Source organism: Crotalus tigris, unplaced genomic scaffold (assembly GCF_016545835.1).
Source record: "Crotalus tigris isolate CLP2741 ecotype Arizona unplaced genomic scaffold, ASM1654583v1 scf7180000019031.1477733, whole genome shotgun sequence".
Taxonomy (NCBI): domain Eukaryota; kingdom Metazoa; phylum Chordata; class Lepidosauria; order Squamata; family Viperidae; genus Crotalus; species Crotalus tigris.
Window position 1 is genome coordinate 710,377 of NW_024097335.1, and position 18,197 is coordinate 728,573.

General features: G+C 42.0%; 1 protein-coding gene across 10 annotated transcripts in view; it reads right to left on the bottom strand.

Annotated features, from left to right (window-relative positions):
* The window catches only part of LOC120314980 (disks large homolog 2-like), an 899,194-nt gene that overhangs the window by 672,022 nt on the left and 208,975 nt on the right, over nucleotides 1-18,197 (bottom strand). The gene's annotated exons all lie outside the window — the stretch shown is intronic.

The window sequence follows — 18,197 nt, forward strand, 5'->3', positions numbered from 1 at the left end:
ATTCTAACTCCAGATCATTTATCAGCAAATTAAAATGCACTGACCCTGCTATGTGTATCTCATCACTTTTCAGAATTACCCATTTGTTTGTACTCTCTATTTTCTATTTTTTAGCCCATTTCCTATACTTGAGAGTGTCCATCCCCTTATCTCACAGCAGCTGAGTTGCCCAAAGGCCCTTGGTGAGAGATTTCATCAAAGACTTTTCAAAGTCTGCATGCATATAATTACTTATTGGATCGTTTTTTGCTCAAAGAAGAATCCCAGATGTTAACACACAAGAGCCTCCATGTGGCCTTTCCCAAATTCAGCCCAGAAATTATATCACCATCTTTTCTATTAAGGTTGCTGCTATAGTAATTAAATGCCAGAAAGTTTTGCCAAGCTACTGACATTACAGGTGTTCCTCGACTTACGACCGCAATTGGGCCCGGAATTTCTGTTGCTAAGCGAGAAAGTTATTAAGGGAATTTCACCCCATTTTACAACCTTCCTTGCCACAGATCTTAGGTCAGGGGTGTCAAACTCAATTTCGTTGAGGGCCGCATCAACATTGCGGTTGCCCTCGGGGGGGGGCGGGTGGGTGTGGCCAGGGTGAGTGCGGCCTACTGGGTGGGCATGGACAGAGTGGGTGTGGCCTACTGGGTGGGCGTGGCCAGCTCTACATCGTTCGTGTCAAGGGTGCCTGTGGGGGCCTGGGCAGGAGTGGGACAGATCTGAGGGTCTCTGGCAGAAGGAGGTGGGACCAGGACAAGTGCCATGGTCCACTAGAGGAGCCTCACTGTTCCTCTCAGGCCACGCATGGGAGGCTGGATGGTGGTGCAGGCTGCCCAGAGCCCTGGTAAGCAGAGATCAAACGCCCAGCCTGGCCGTCGAGCACCTGTGGCACCAAGCTGTTTCCAGACGGCCTTGTGGAGCTAAGACTGAATGTGTTTCAGCATAGATGGCCACCACAAAATTGTACATTGGCTCCCGGCCGGCCTAGGCCAGGGCCAAGGCAGAGGGGGCCGTTCCCTCACTGTTTCCAGGATGGCTTCGCGGGCCACATGAAACCACTTCGCGGGCCGCATCCGACCCCCGGGCCTTGTGTTGGACATGTCTGTCTTGTGAATCACTGCAGTTGTTGAGTTAATAACACAGCTCTTATGGTAAGTGGCTTCCCCATTGCTCGTCAGAAGGTCGCCGAAGGGGATCACCCAGACATTGCAGCCGTCATAAATATGAGTCAGTTGCCAAGGGTCTGAATTTGGATTACATGACCACGGGGATGCTGCAGTGGTCGTAAGTGTGAAAAACGGTCATAAGTCACTTTTTCAGTGCCGTTGTAATTTCAAACGGTCACTAAATGAACTGTTGTAAATTGAGGGCTACCTGTACTCCTGGATTCTCCTTTTCAATATAAGACACATAGGTCCACAGCCACTCTCTAGCACAGGGGTAGTCAACCTTGGCTCTTTTATGACTCGTGGACTTCAACTCCCAGAATTCCTGAGCCAACCATGCTGAGGGGAAAGGGAGAGGTTTCCAAGCTGAGCCATGCTGGCTCAAGAATTCTGGGAGTTGAAGTCCAGAAGTCATGAAGGGAGCCATAGTTCTCCCATGCTGGCTGAGGATTTCTGGGAGTTGAAGTCCGCAAGTCATGAAAGGGCCACAGTTCCCCCATGCTGGCTCAGGAATTCTGGGAGTTGAAGTCCACGAGTCATGAAGGGGCCTTAGTTCCTCCATGCTGGCTCAGGAATTCTGGGAGTTGAAGTCCACGAGTCATAAAAGAGCCAAGGTTGACTACCCCTGCTCTAGCATAACAAAATATAATGAGAGAAGAGGGAAATTATGGTCTCCGTTTGAACTTTTATTCTATGTTATGCCTGCAGTTTATTAGCGTGAGATCAGTTAGAATCTAAAAGAATGAAACATAATTTAACATCCAGCTTCCTGTAGTTAGAACACACTTCTTCTCTACAAAGGACAACATGAACATTTTCCTTGCTGTTCATTGCAACTTAATTTTATTTCTCCAAAGACAACGTGCCGGCTGAAATTAATAAAAATCAAGGGCAATTCTGTAATTGAATTGTATCAGCTCACGATGATTTAACTCTGTTTTCTAATTACGCCATAAACCATCCTGTGTGATCAAAGAGATAGAAAATTAATATTCCACACAGAGGCTGATATCCAACTTCTGGTGTTTAGCAAGAAGATATTCAATCAAAGATGGAGGGCGAATAATAGATTTGAATTTATCGCGAGATCCCAAGAGGATTATCTTTAGCTCCTCGCTCTCAATTAGCAGCAATGTTAATTACATGTCAGCAAGTCCAATTCAACCTCTAATGACACAGGCTCCCCATTGTATTGCTTCCTAAATTATATTGTTGAGATAAAGAGCGCATAGTAGTAAACAGAGAGGACTTTTATGGAGAATTTGAAATGTGTCCTTCACAGTGATTCCAGTTCACCGATCTTGGCATTATAATTCTCTACTTTCCCATCTTGAAATACGACCTTTCTCATACAGAAGGATACCAAATGCTCTTCAATTTGAATTCAATTTAAATATTTAAAATAATTTTAATTTTTTAGTTTTAGTTCGGTCCTTCACATTGCATAATAATAATAATAGTAGTAAAGTTGGAAGGGAACTTGGAGGTCATCTAGTCCAACCCCCTGCTCGGGCAGGAAACCCTACACCATTTCGGACAAGTGGCTGTCCAGTCTCTTCTTAAAAACTTCCAGTGTTGGAGCATTTATTGCTTCTGGAGGCAAGCTGTTCCACTGATTAATTGTTCTCACTGTCAGGAAGTTTCTCCTTAGTTCTAGGTTGCTTCTCTCCTTGATTAGTTTCCACCCGTTGCTTCTTGTCCTGCCTTCAGGGGCTTTGGAAAATAGCTTGACTCCCTCTTCTTTATGGCAGCCCCTGAGATATTGGAATACTGCTATCATGTCCCCCCTTGTCCTTCTCTTCGTTAAACTAGACATACCCAATTCTAGCAACCGTTCATTTCTGTCCTTCCTTTTGCGTAACTTGTTTAATGATTCTATTCCACCATTTCTTCGATATTAAGGTAACGCTTATGCCACGGCAAGTTGTCCCACAGTGAGTTAGTTGGGGCAATTTGGCTCTGGCGAATTGGTCACAGCAAGCTGTCCGCGGAGAGTTGTCCATTTAGAGCTATGATAGAAAACTGTGTATCATGCTCTTAAATATATATATATATTAAGCATGAAACTGAAATCTGCAAAATCCTACAGGCAACAGAGCGCCAAGAGGCATTTTCCCCATGACACTACTTAATTCTGCACTTTACAGGAAAATCCTCCCTCTCGCTCAAGCCTATTTCTACAATTTGCCAGCCCCGATTCATAATCACATTATAGCTTCGATGGTACAGCTATTCTGTAACTCAGTATATAGATTGCTGTAGTGATCTTAAATATAATACTGGTTATGTGCTTATCCAATGTTTCCATTACCATATCCTTCTCCTGTGAAATAGGTTTGCCGAAGAAATTACTCAGCTCGGTTCACAACGATTTAAACTCATAGTTATTTCCTTAAATTGGCCATCCCTAATCTGGATATCATCCAAGTGTGTGTGGACTTCAGTTCCCAGATATCCTTAAGCCAGCCCTGACATGGTGAAGAATTATGGGATGTGAAGTCCAGACAACTGGAGGTTGGGGAAAGTTGTATCTTAGCATAGAATAGAATAACAGAGTTGGAAGGGACCTTGTAGGTCATCTAGTCCAACCCACTCGCCCAAGCAGGAGACCCTACACCAGGGGGTCTTCAAACTTGGCCCTTTTATGACTTCTGGACATCAACTCCCAGAATTCCTCAGCCAGGCACGCTGGCTGAGGAATTCTGGGATTTGAAGTCCACAAGTCATTACAGGGCCAGGTTTGAAGACCCCTGCCCTACACCATTTCTGACAGATGGCAGTCCAGTCTCTTCTTGAAAGCTTCCAGTGATGAAGCACCAACAACATCTGAAGGCAGTCTCTTCCATTGGTTGATTGTTCTCGCTGTCAGAAAATTTATCCTTATTTCCAGGTTGAATCTCTCCTTGATCAGTTTCTATCCGTTATTTCTTGTCTGGCCTTCAGGTGCTTTGGAAAATAGATTGACCCCCTCCTCTCTGTGACAGCCCCTCAAATATTGGAACCCTGCTATGATGTCTCCCCTGGTCCTTCTCTTCACCAGACTAGCCATGCCCAGTTCCTGTAACTGTCCTCCATATGTTTTAGCCTCAAGTCCCCTAATCATCTTTGTGGCTCTTCTCTGCACTTTTTCTAGAGTCTCAATATCTTTTTTATAGTGTGGAGACCATAATTGGTTGCAGTATGCTAGGTGTGGTCTTACTAAGGCTTTATAGAGTGGTATTAGTACCTCACGTGATCTTGATTGAATCCCTCTGTTAATGCAATTTAGGATTGCATTGGCTTTTTTGGCTGCCGCCGCACACTGTTACCTCATATTTCCTATGAATACAGCTAACACTTGATTTTTACTTTGCTAAAACTTCACCTTTTTCTTCTGTCCTGATTAGAGATGGGAAGGCCTGGGGGAAAAAAACCGGAAAAATTGGGGGGGGACCAGGTTTTTTCTCGTTTTTTTTTTCAAAACCATTTTTTTCCTGGAAAAATTGAAAAAAAGAAGTGTGGAATATGTCCTTTTCCAATGATAAATAATATATCTATGACATGGTATTCAAACTATTCAGGGGTCCTCAACCGTGGCAACTTTAAGGCTTGTGGACTTCAACTTCCAGAATTCCTCAGCCAGCATGCCTGGAAGCAGAGTGTTTGAATAAACAGTCTATCATTTAAAAGTCAGATTGGTAAGTTGTCTAAGATATGTTTATTATCCTGAAGAGAAATTTTCCATTTCAGAAGAAATACTGAACATATATTGGACATTTCCCTTTCATGCCCTTCATGGCTATACAGGTAATCCTCAACTTCCAACCCCAACTGACCCCAAAATTTCTGTTGCTAAGTGAGACAGCTGTTAAGTGAGCTTTGCCCCATTTTACGACCTTTCTTGCCCGTTGTTAAGTGGCTCACTGCAGTTGTTAAGTTAATAATAGGATTGTTAAGTGAATCTGTCTTCCCCATTGACTTCGCTTGTCAGAAGGTTGTGAAAAGGGATCACATCATCCTGGGGACACCGCAACCATTGTAAATATGAGTCAGTTTCCAAGCATCTGAATTTTGATCATGTGACCAAGGGGATGCTGCAGTGGTTGTAAGTGTGAAAAACAGTCATAAGTCACTCTTTTCAATGCTGTTGTAAGACAAAGATTACCTGTAAGGCTTCCTTGTAGAATTAGGGCCTTCAGTGGTAATGCAGGAGTGAATGAGCCAAGAAAGCAGAGTGAAACACTAAAGTGTTTCACTGGTATACCAGATCTGGGATGCAAAAATCCAGATAACCAATAGGTGGCAACCAAGAGACCCTGAAAATCCTTTGCCACCAAAAACTCCAAGCAAAATCTTGACCACAAATGTTGGCTCCAGGGCCTCTTCTCTATCTCTGCTTAAACCAAGCAGCTGAAATGTTTGGGACTTTTTGAAGAATTATTTCTTTCCAATATTCATGGACCACAAGAATATTTATTTATTTATTTATTTATTTATTTATTTATTTATTTATGAGACTTATATACCGCTTTAAGTGCAAGCACTCTCTAAGCGGTGTACACCAGTAAGCAGTGTATATATATATATATTTACATTGCCCCCAACCATCTGGGTCCTCATTTTACCTACCCCGGAAGGATGGAAGGCTGAGTCAACCTTGAGCCGGTGAGATTTGAACCGCTGACCTGCTGAACACAGTCAGCTAAAGTGGCCTGCAGTAGAATAGAATAGAATAGGATAGGATAGGATAGGATAGGATAGGATAGGATAGGATAGGATAGGATAGGATAGGATAGAATAGAGCTGGAAGGGACCTTGGAGGTCTTCTAGTCCAGCCCCCTTCTCAAGAAGGAGAACTGTCCTATATCATCTCAGACAAGTGACTGTCCAGTCTCTTCTTAAAAACCTCCAGTGATGGAGCACCAACGATTTCTGGAGGCAAGCTGTTCCATTGGTTAATTGTTCTCACTATTAGGAAGTTTCTCCTTAATTCCAGGTTGCTTCTCTCTTTGGTCAGTTTCCAACCATTGTTTCTTCTCCTGCCTTCTGGTGCTGTGGAGAATAATTTGACCCCCTATTTAATATTTAAAATAAAGCAATAGGATTGATTAGCCAGAATTATATTAAGCGGGGTGTAGAGAAGTGCAGAGATAGCCTTGACAAAGGAATATAAGAGTCCACAGGACAGCCATTAAAAACATTAAACGAAAACACAGCCTTGGGATAAGAGGACGCATGTAAAGATGCTGAGATTCTAGAAAGTATACAGAGAAGAGCAACAAAGATGATTAGAGGACTTGAGGCTAAAACGTATGAGGAACGGTTGCAGAAACTGGGTATGTCTAAACTGTGCCTAGTTTAATGAAAAGAAGAACTGGGGTGACATGATAGCAGTGTTCCAATATCTAAGGGGCTGTCATGAAGAAGAGGGGGGTCAAGCTATTCTCCAGAGTACCTGAGGGCAGAACAAGAAGCAATTGATGGAAACTAAACAAAGAGAGAAGCAACCTAGAACTAACAGAACAATTAATCCTGTCAGTGAGAACAATTAATCAGTGGAAAAACCTGCCTCCAGAAGCTGTGAATGCTCCAACACTAGAGGTTTTTAAGAAGAGACTGGACAGCATTTGTCCAAAACGGTATAGGGTTTCCTGCCTGAGCAGGGGGTTGGACTAGATGACCTCCAAGGTCCCTTCCAACTCTGTTATTCAGTTATTCTGTTAAAATAACCCCATCTTGATTCTCATTGATATAAGAGGGGACAGAGAAAAATTCTGGCAAGCTTTCAAGATTTTGTTATTATACCTCACAACAATAATGCAGCGTTCCTGTAATCCTTGTGGTTTCCATTTCTTGACTTGGCTGATAGGGTGCTGGAATTTTTTATTTACCAAACTTATATGTTGCCCATCTCTTCTGAAGCAACTCTAGGATAATGGATAATTATTATCCATCCATTATTATCCATCCATCCATCCATTAGCAATGCTTGTTGGCTAATTCAAATGTTTAGCCATTTATTTTAAAAAATCATATTAATTGCTTTAATTATCCAATGGGTTCACATTCGTTTCAGAACTTATATTTCAATAGGTTCCTTTTTTTCAAAATATCTTTTTGACATGAATGCCACTGTGGGTGATTATTAATGTCTTCGCCAGAATGCCCCAGAGTTATATTTCTCTAACATTTTTCTGGCAAATAAAGGAAACACATTTTTTTTAAAAAACCAACCCCAGTGTGGCAATCATTTTTCTCTTTTTTTATGAGAATCCAATTTTTTCCTAAAATGCCCTAGAATAATATAACAATCAAGGCATATATAGGAGGAAATTGGTAGCTAAGTGGAGAGAACTAATTGCCACAATGACATGGATATCTTCTGAATTCATTCATCATTGCTTGCATTCATTTCTTGTCTCTGTGGGTTTTTTTTCCATTAATTTTCCAAACGCACACTCTCAGTTACCTCAGAACATTTCTAGACCAGTTTTTTTGCCTCATGCGTTTTGACAGAAGAGCTGTTTTTGAACTTTCTTTCAGAACAGAGGAGCATTTCAGGGAATGTTTCCCAGGGATTTAGAATTCTTGACGTTATTTAATCATGAATTGGCCAAAGGGCCTTGAATAAATGACTTATTCTACTGCACAATCATCTCTCTAGCAGGGCCCGTTGATTTTATAGCCACTGTAGAAGCAGAGCCATGGTCTAGGGCAGGGGTAGGCAACCTTGGCTCTTTTATGACCCGTGGACTTCAACTCCCAGAATTCCTGAGCCAGCCCCGCTGAGGGGAAAGGGAGAGGTTTCCAAGCTGAGCCATGCTGGCTCAGGAATTCTGGGAGTTGAAGTCCACGAGTCATAAAAGCCCCAAGGTTGCCTACCACTGGTCTAGGGCAGCAGCCCCCAATTTTGGGGGCACCAAGGACCAGTTCTGTGGAGAAAGGTTTTTCCATAGACTGGAGGGGAAGTAGTTTCATATTCTGCCTGCATCCCATGGATGGGGCTTTGCTTGTTTTTGTGAACCGGTTTCTGGCATGCCATGGGGTTGGGGACCCGTTCTAGGGTAGCCAAAAGTGGAAAGAAGGTTGTTTTTTTTTAACATCTTTTTCAAAATAACACATTTTATTAAAAAGCACAAGCTTTCTAAACAGATTTAACAACTCTTTCTGGCCCTCAGTTGGAATTCTTTTAAAAAAATAATACCGTATTACATCCTTTGGCTGGATACAGCAAGAAAGCAAAAAAAAAAAAAAAAAGCTTGGCATACCACATCTTAAAAAATGCCAGGCACCATCTGCAGAAGGGCATCTATTGCGTTTTCATATGAGAAGGTTGTGGTGTTGCGATCTTGTAGAAACACAGACTCTTTTTTAAGAAGAGGGTGGGCAATCATTGATCTGAAATGAGGTAGGATTTCCTGTCTAAGTAGCGGGTTAGACTAGAAGACCTCAGGGGTCCCTGACAACTCTGTTATTTATGCCAGTTGCACTGTCCCGGAGTCATGGGAACACTATTTGTAATATTCCCAGCTGGCTTCCAACAAGCACCACAATGTAAAAAAGATGTTGAGACTCTAGAAAAAGTGAGGAGAACAGCAACAAAGATGATTAGGGGACTGGAGGCTAAAACATATAAGGAACGGTTGCTGGAATTGGGTATGTCTAGTTTAACAAAGAGAAGGACGAGGGGGACATGATAGCAGTGTTCCAATATCTCAGGGGTTGCCTCAAAGAAGAGGGAGTCAAGCTATTTTCCAAAGCGCCTGAAGGCAGGACAAGAAGCAACGGATGGAAACTAACCAAGGAGAGAAGCAACCTAGAACTAAGGAGAAACTTCCTGACAGTGAGAAAAATTAATCAGTGGAACAACCTGCCTCCAGAAGCAGTAAATGCTCCAACACTGGAAGTTTTTAAGAGGAGACTGGACAACCATTTGTCCGAAATGGTGTAGGGTTTCCTGCCTGAGCAGGGGGTTGGACTAGATGACCTCCAAGATCCCTTCCAACTTTACTACTACTACTACTATTATTATTATTATTAATGAGGAGGAGGAGAAGGAGGAGGAGGAGGAGGAGGAGGAGGAGGAGGAGAAGAAGGAGAAGGAGAAGGAGAAGGAGAAGGAGAAGGAGAAGGAGAAGGAGAAGGAGAAGAAGAAGAAGAAGAAGAAGAAGAAGAAGAAGAAGAAGAAGAAGAAGAAGAAGAAGAAGAAGAAGAAGAAGAAGACGAAGAAGAAGAAGAAGAAGAAGAAGAAGAAGAAGAAGAAGAAGAAGAAGAAGAAGAAGAAGAAGAAGAAGAAGAAGAAGAAGAAGAAGAAGAAGAAAGGGCCCCTGGAGCATTCACAACTTCTGGAGGCAGGTTGTTCCACTTATTAATTGTTCTAACTGTCAGGAAATTGCTCCTTCATTAAATTTCATTAAGTTTCATTAAATTCTAAAGAAAGAACTTAGAGGGAATATTCAGATGAATATGTGGGAAAATAGGGATATTCAAAACAGTGGGGACATGCACTGCAAACTAAAACATACCACTTCAAACACTAAGGACTTTTAAAAAAAAAAAAACTAACAAACCACCCTCTCAGAAATGCGGAAGGTGCTCTCCAGTGCTCCGAGAAGGAAATGAAATTTAAACAAAGCATAAAACCTCTTCTGCAAACTAAAGAAAATTTCTGAGAGACAGCAAGTGGTCTCTTACTGCATATTTCATTACATTGCTCCTGCTTTACCCAGCGACGTCTAATGCTGGGTATTAATTTTGTATTCCTGATGGTAAATGCATGATCCTTAATTTGCAAGATTAAAATAGCTAAGGTTTCCAAGGAACATCAAAACTTGGAAACTTCCTTTAGGAAATTTCCCTTATGTCCCTTGGGAGGGTGGGGGGAGGCGACACAATAACTGTCTTCTAGCTAGTACTTGAGGGGCTGCCACAGAGAAGAACGAGGGTCAAGCTATTCTCCAAAGCACCTGAGGGCCGGACAAGAAGTAATCGGTGGAAACGTGTTAAAGAGAGATCCAACCTAGAAGTAAGGAGAAAGGTTCTGACAGTGAGAACAATTAATCAATGAAACAGCTTGCCTTCTGGAGTTGTGGCTGCTCCATTGCTGGAGTTTTTCAAAAATAGACTGGACAACAATTGACCGGGATGGTATAAAATCTCCTGCCTTGAGCAGATGGTTGGACTAGAACAGGGTCCCCAACCCCCGTGCATGGATCGGTATCAGGCCGCAGCATGCCATGAGGATCTGGACAGACTTACAGGAGGATCTGGACAGACTGGAACACTGGACGCTATCTAACAAAATGAAATTCAATTGTGAAAAAAGCAAGGTTCTACATTTAGGCAAGAAAAACCAAATGCACAGGTATAGTATAGGGGCTACGTTGCTCAATAGTAGTAACTGTGAGAGGGACCTCGGAGTCCTAGTGGACAATCACCTAAATATGAGCCAGCAGTGTACTGCAGTTGCCAAAAAGGGCAACACAGTGCTGGGCTGCATTAACAGAGGGATAGAATCAAGATCCTGTGAAGTGTTAAGACCACTTTACAAGGCCTTGGTAAGGCCACACTTGGAATCCTGCATCCAGTTTTGGTCACCACGATGTAAAAAAGATGCTGAGACTCTAGACAGAATACAGAGAAGAGCAACAAAGATGATCAGGGGACTGGAGGCTAAAACATATAAGGAACGGTTGCTGGAATTGGGTATGTCTAGTTTAATGAAGAGAAGGATGAGGGGGGACATGATAGTAGTGTTCCAATACCTCAGGGGCTGCCCCAAAGAAGAGGGAGTCAAGCCATTCTCCAAAGCGCCTGAGGGCAGGACAAGAAGCAACAGATGGAAACTAAACAAGGAGAGAAACAACCTAGAACTAAGGATAAACTTCCTGACAGTGAGAACAATTAACAGTGGAACAACCTGCCTCCAGAAGCGGTAAATGCTCCAACACTGGAAGTTTTAAAGAAGAGACTGAACAGCCATTTGTCCGAAATGGTATAGAGTTAGCTGCCTGAGCAGGGGGTTGGACTAAATGACCTCCAAGGTCCCTTCCAACTTTATTGTTGTTGTTGTTGTTGTTGTTGTTATAACTGATCTGCACAAACAAGCAAAGCCCCATCCACAGGATGTAGGCGGCACAGAAAACCACACACTCTCTGGTCCATGGAAAAACCTTTCTCTACGGAACCAGTCCCTGGTGCCCAAAAGGTTGGGGAGCTCTGGACTAGAAAATCTCTGAGTTCCCTTCCAGCCCTGATTCTATTTTAAACCCGTTGCTTTTGTTTAATCCTCCTCCTCTTCTCTGCCTTCCCCACTCTCCATGGTCTCTTAAAAGCAAAAAGATATAATAATAATAACAATAATAATAATAATAATCCCCCAGTGAGACACTACCTTGACGTGGTTGTGGGGCTTGTGTACTCTGAGGAAGATGAGAGCTATGCCAGAGGTTCAACCATACTGGACAGGTCTCATCAGAGGAGTCAGACAAAGAGTGTCTCTCCCATAAAAAAATATGGTGAGACGTAAATTTCAGAATGCCATACCGGCTCGGACGTCGCCCGGGTTAACAAGGTCCGCGCTAGATATTGGAGTTCCTGGATATCTGGTGAAAAATGGGTTACAGGACTCAGGACTGTTGGCTGAGCAACCAGGGCCAGCAGCTGCAGAACTACTGGAAGAAAAGGTGTTTACCCGTCGCAGATACACAGTGATGGAAAACAAAGAAATAATGATCTGTTACTACAGATCAAGTCCAACAAGAAGAGGATATCTAAAACGAATGCACCAGTTCTGGAAAGAACAACATCCAGAATCAGAAATAACAGAACAGAGACTAGCAGATCAATGCCGATTTATAACACGAAATAAAGTATTCACAGAAACAGAATTGGACGAACTGCAAAGGTTTACCCAGGGCAAAGAAATCAAAGCCTTACCAGAAGTAATTCAGAATGTAGAGGCAAACCAGGGGGAGTTGGCAGTGAAGGAATCCAGCAGAGATATACAACTGTTCTCATTTGGAAACCAGGCACCTCTTCCTCAGGAAGAACAAAACCCTCTAACTAAAGAAATAAAAGAATTGAAACAAAGAATAACTGAGCATCTAGAACAGCACAAAAACAACAGAATAAGGCTACCTGCATTGAAGCTTGTTCCAAAGAAACAGCTAGCACAAGCATTAAAAGATGCAAATATTGCAATATCAAGTATAAGCACCAATTCACTGCAAGAAACAAACCAACTAATGTACAGCACAGCTGCAGTTATAACAGAATACCTGGGATGCAAAATCAACAAAGAAGAAAAACAAACAAACAGTGCACCAGAAAAATGGAAGGTTAGACTAGAAAATAAGATCAGCAAGTTAAGATCACATGCAAGCAAGCTAGAACAGATGAAAGAAAAGAAGCTGAAGAACAAGAAGACCAAAGAATACCTAATCAAGAAATACCACTTAGAAACAAGGAAGATCAAGGAAGCACTGGAAATAATAAAGCAACAAATAACAGCTATAGCCAGGAAAATCAGTAGATATGAAGCTCGAATTGCAAACTATAGGCAGAACCTCCAATTTCAATCCAATCAGAAACGTTTCTACCAATCCATCAATGGAGAAACTGCAAGGAATCAGTCAGTACCTGACAAGGAAGAAACAGTGCAGTTCTGGAAGCAGATATGGGATAACCCAAAGAAATACAACAAGGATGCGGCTTGGTTAAAAGAGGTGGATGCAAATAAAACAGAAGTTGAAATGAAAGAACTAGTAATAACAACAAAAATGGTAGAAAAAAGAGCAAGGAAAATCAAAAATTGGTCAGCACCAGGTGAAGATGAACTGCATGGGTTTTGGTTGAAACATCTAACTGTTATACACCCACTCATTGCCAAACAGTTCAACAATATACTACAAGGAGGAGAAATTGAAATTGGCTAACAACTGGGAAAACCTACCTAATAATAAAAAATCCAGCAAAAGGGGCAACACCAGGCAACTACAGGCCAATTACCTGTTTACCAACAACTTTCAAATTACTAACTGGTGTGGTAGCTGATGCAGTACAACAGCATCTAGTTGAAAACAATCTCTTTCCGCCTGAGCAGAAAGAAACCGCCCCAATAGCAGAGGAACAAAAGATCAACTCCTAATAGACAAAATGATCTTGGAAAACTGCAAGAGAAGGAAGACCAACCTGAATGTGGCATGGATTGACTACAAAAAGGCATTTGACTCTCTGCCACATGATTGGATAATAAAGTGCCTAGAAATAACAGGAGTCAGTAGAAACATCAGAAAATTTGTGCAAAGATCGATGGCACAATGGAAGACACAGTTGCAGATCAATGGTGAGAAGCTGGGAGAGGTTAATATCAAGAGAGGAATATTTCAAGGAGATTCATTATCACCATTACTATTTGTTATTGCACTGTTTCCTCTGTCAACAATACTGAATAACTCAGGACATGGCTATCAAACATCAAAAACATCTGCCAGACTATCCCACCTCCTTTACATGAATGATCTGAAACTGTATGGAAAAACATCATCTGAAATAGAATCGCTGCTCAACACTGTCCGTATATATAGCCAAGATATTGTAATGGAGTTTGGCTTGGACAAATGTGCCACACTTACTATCAAACAAGGAAAAATAGTGAAAACTGAAGGAATCAAGATGCCCCACGAAAATAACATTAAGAGTCTGGATGAGGAAGAGTACTACAAATACTTGGGTATCCTTCAAGCTGACAACATCAAGCACACTGAAGTCAAGAAAAAGATTAGAGGTGAATACATCAAGAGAGTGAAGAAGATCTTAAAGTCCAAACTCAATGGAGGAAATACCATAAAGGCAATCAACACCTGGGCAATCCCAGTCATTAGGTACACAGCTGGAATAGTGGACTGGACTCAAGCAGAACTAAAAGCAATGGATAGGCAGACCAGAAAAATAATGACAATGAATCATGCCCTTCATCCACGCAGTGACATTGATAGACTTTATCTACCAAGGCAAATAGGTGGGCGTGGAATGCTACAAGTACATCAGATGGTTGAAGAAGAAAAAATGGCTTTGGAAGAATATCTGAAGAACAATGATGAAGATGCACTGAAATTAGTATATCAGGAAGGCTTACTAACTACTGGAGAGACCAAACTGGCCTACAAGAAAGACCAAATGAAGAACAGAATAGAGGCATGGGAAGACAAAGCACTACATGGCCAATACATGAAAAAAATAGCTGGGAAAGCAGATAATAATAAAACCTGGCAATGGCTAAGAGCAGGAAAATTGAAGAAAGAGACCGAGGGACTAATTCTGGCTGCACAAGACCAAGCCTTAAGGACAAATGCATACAAAGTCAAAATTGAGAAGACAGCAACAGACAGTAAGTGCCGCCTATGCAAAGAAGCTGAAGAAACAGTGGACCACTTGGTAAGCTGTTGCAAGAAGATTGCACAGACTGATTACAAGCAGCGGCATGACAAAGTAGCAACAATAGTGCATTGGAAGATCTGCAAAAAATATCATTTGCCTGTAAGCAAAAACTGGTGGGATCATAAAATAGAGAAAGTCATAGAAAATGATAAAATTAAACTGCTCTGGGACTTCAGAATTCAAACAGACAAGCACCTGCAACATAACACCCCAGACTTAACAATTGTCGATAAGAAAGACAAAAAAGTCTGGATAGTGGACGTGGCAGTGCCTGGAGACAGCAGAATAGAAGAGAAAGAACTGGAGAAGATAACAAAATACAAAGACCTACAAATAGAAATAGAAAGACTGTGGCAAAAGCAAGCAAGGGTAGTACCAATAGTCATAGGCTCCTTGGGTGCAATCCCAAAACAACTGGAGCACCACTTGAACACCATTGGCATTGACAAATTCGCTATTAGTCAATTGCAAAAGGCGGCCTTACTAGGAACTGCTTCCATCCTGCGACGATATCTGTAATACCATCAAACATCCACATCTGCCTATCCCAGGTCCTGGGTAAGGACTCGATAGGTAGACAAAATGCCAAATCCAGTCTGAACATCTGGCTGACTGTGCGATGATCCATAATAATAATAATAATAATAATAATAATAATAATAATAATAATAATAATAATAATAAGAAGAAGAAAGAAGAAGAAGAAGAAGAAGAAGAAGAAGAGAAGAGAAAGAAGAAGAAGAAGAAGAAGAAGAAGAAGAAGAAGAAGAAGAAGAAGAAGAAGAAGAAGAAGCCGCCTTAAGGACAAATGCATATAAAGTCAAAACTGGGAAGACAGCAACAGACAGTAAGTGCCGCCTATGCAAAGAAGCTGAAGAAATAGTGGACCACCTGGTAAGCTGTTGCAAGAAGATTGCACAGACTGACTACAAGCAGCAGCATGACAAAGTAGCAACAATGGTGCATTGGAAGATCTGCAAAAAATATCATTTGCCTGTAAGCAACATAACACCCCAGACTTAACAATTGTCGATATTCTGTCAGGCACCCATCTAAGAATAATGGCTGCAGAGAGCAATTCTGACCCTTCTCAGTTCAATAACAACAATGATAATAGACGAGAAAGAACTGGAGAAGATAACAAAATACAAAGACCTACAAATAGAAATAGAAAGACTGTGGCAAAGGCAAGCAAGGGTAGTACCAATAGTAATAGGCTCTTTGAGTGCAATCCCAAAACAACTGGAGCACCACTTGACAAATTCGCCATTAGTCAATTGCAAAAGGCGGCCTTACTAGGAACTGCTTCCATCCTGCCACAAGATCTGTAATACCATCAAACATCCACATCTGCCTATCCCAGGTCTTGGGTAAGGACTCAATAGGTAGACAAAATGCCAAATTCAGTCTGAACATCTGGCTGACTGTGCGATGATCAATAATGATGATGATGATGGTGATGGTGATGATGATGATAAAGTTGGAAGGACCTTGGAGATCGTCTAGTCCAACCCCCCTGCTCAGGCAGAAAACCCTATACCATTTCAGACAAATGGCTGTCCAGTCTCTTCTTAAAAACTTCCAGTGTTGGAGCATTCACCACTTCTGGAGGCAGGTTGTTCCACTGATTAATTGTTCTAACTGTCAGGAAGTTTCTCCTTAGTTCTAGGTTGTTTCTCTCCTTGATTAATTTCCATCCATGGCTTCTTGTCCTGCCCTCGGGTGCTTTGGAGAACAGCTTGACTCCCTCTTCTTTGGGGCAGCCCCTGAGATATTGGAACACTGCTATCATGTCCCCCCTTGTCCTTTTCTTCATTAAACTAGACATATGAGGGAACCCACAAAACAGGCAGAGGAAAAAAGATGATACGAAAACCAGAATAACAGAGTTGGAAGGGGACCTTGGAGGTCTTCTATTCCAAGGGAACAAATGGGCTGATATGATAGCAGTGTTCCGATATGTAAGGGGCTGCCACAAAAGGAGAGGGGGATCCACCTATTCTCCAAAGCACCTAAAGGCAGGACGAAAAGCAATGAATGGAAAATAATCAAGGAGAGAAGCAACCTAGAACTAAGGAGAAATTTCCTGACAGTTAGAACAATTAACCAGTGGAACAACCTGCCTCCAGAAATGATGGGTGCTCCAACACTGGAGGTTTTAAGAAGAGACTGGACAGCCATTTGTCTGAAGGGGGATAGGGTTTTCTGGTTGAGCAGGTGGTTGGACTAGAAGACGCCTTCCAACTCTGTTATTCTGTTGATTCTCTCTGAACCTTGTTGCTTTCTTGCAAGACCTTTCATTACCCAGTCATCCCAGCCTTTTCATTTATTGCTTAGTGACCAATGTAAGGTAGAGGCCACTTGTTAACCCAAGTCTGAGGCTGAAAGGAATTTGAAGCATAGGATTGCATTCTTTTGCAAAGCTTTAGCAGTTGCATCCAATCGTTCTTCCTGATTTGTATGTAGAGGGCGGAATTCTGTCCATGCAGATGAGCGCAGCAGCTGCAAGGCTCAGGTCTCATTAAATGCAAGGACGGACTTTGCACTGCTCATGTGCTGCCTTCTCATTTTTCTGACTTGCAAGATGCAGCCCAGCGAGGCTACGCAATATTAAAACCCTAATGGGCTCTGACCAAGCAACTAATTGCAGACTTTCTCTCTTAGTTGGCGTGCTTCTCATTGATCTTCTGAAACAAATCACCTCTTGTCTTTTAGTGCTAAGCCTACACTCTCTAAAGGCAATTCACCCAAAATCAACAAATGATAAGTTAATGGAATTTTAAGGGAAATTTCATTCAACCGAACCAGGTCCATGCTTGGAGATGCCATTTAAGGCAGGGGGATCAAAGTAATCCTGTTTTTTGTTGTTGTTGTTGTTGTTGCTACTGTAGAGACCAACCAAAGGGAAAAATGAAGAAATTTACCAAGCCTGATGCCTCCAAAAAAGTACAATTAAGTACAGGGGACCTGAGGCAATTACCATTTTTTAAGGAATTAATATAGGGGGGAAAGTCTTTTCGACAAGATATAATTACAATGCTTTAAGTATGATGTGTGTAGCCAATGGGCTATAAAGAGTCCTTAAAACATTTTTTTCTTGGAAAACGTATCACTGGTTACAAAAATTCATGTGTACGAACTCCAAAACTGATGAACTGGAAGCAATTATTAAAGGAAGACGAAGAAGAAGGGGGGGAGAAGAAAGAAGAAGGAAGAAAGAAGAAAGGGAGAAGGAGGAGAAAGAGGAGAATGAAGAAGGAGGAGGAAGGAAGGAAGAGGGGAAAATGGGAGGAGGAGGAGGAGGAGGAGAAAGACTGAGGGAGGAGAAGGAGGGAAAAGAAGAAGAAGAAGAAGAAGAAGAAGAAGAAGAAGAAGAAGAAGAAGAAGAAGAAGAAGAAGAAGAAGAAGAAGAAGAAGAAGAAGAAGAAGATAGTAGTAACTCAATAGTAATAACTGTGAGAGGGATCTCCGAGTCCTAGAAGAAAAAGGAGGAGAAGGAGGAGGAGGAGGAAGAGGAGGAGGAGGAGGAGGAGGAGGAGGAGGAGGAGGAGGAGGAAGAGGAGAAGAAGAAGAAGATAGTAGTAACTCAATAGTAGTAACTGTGAGAGGGATCTC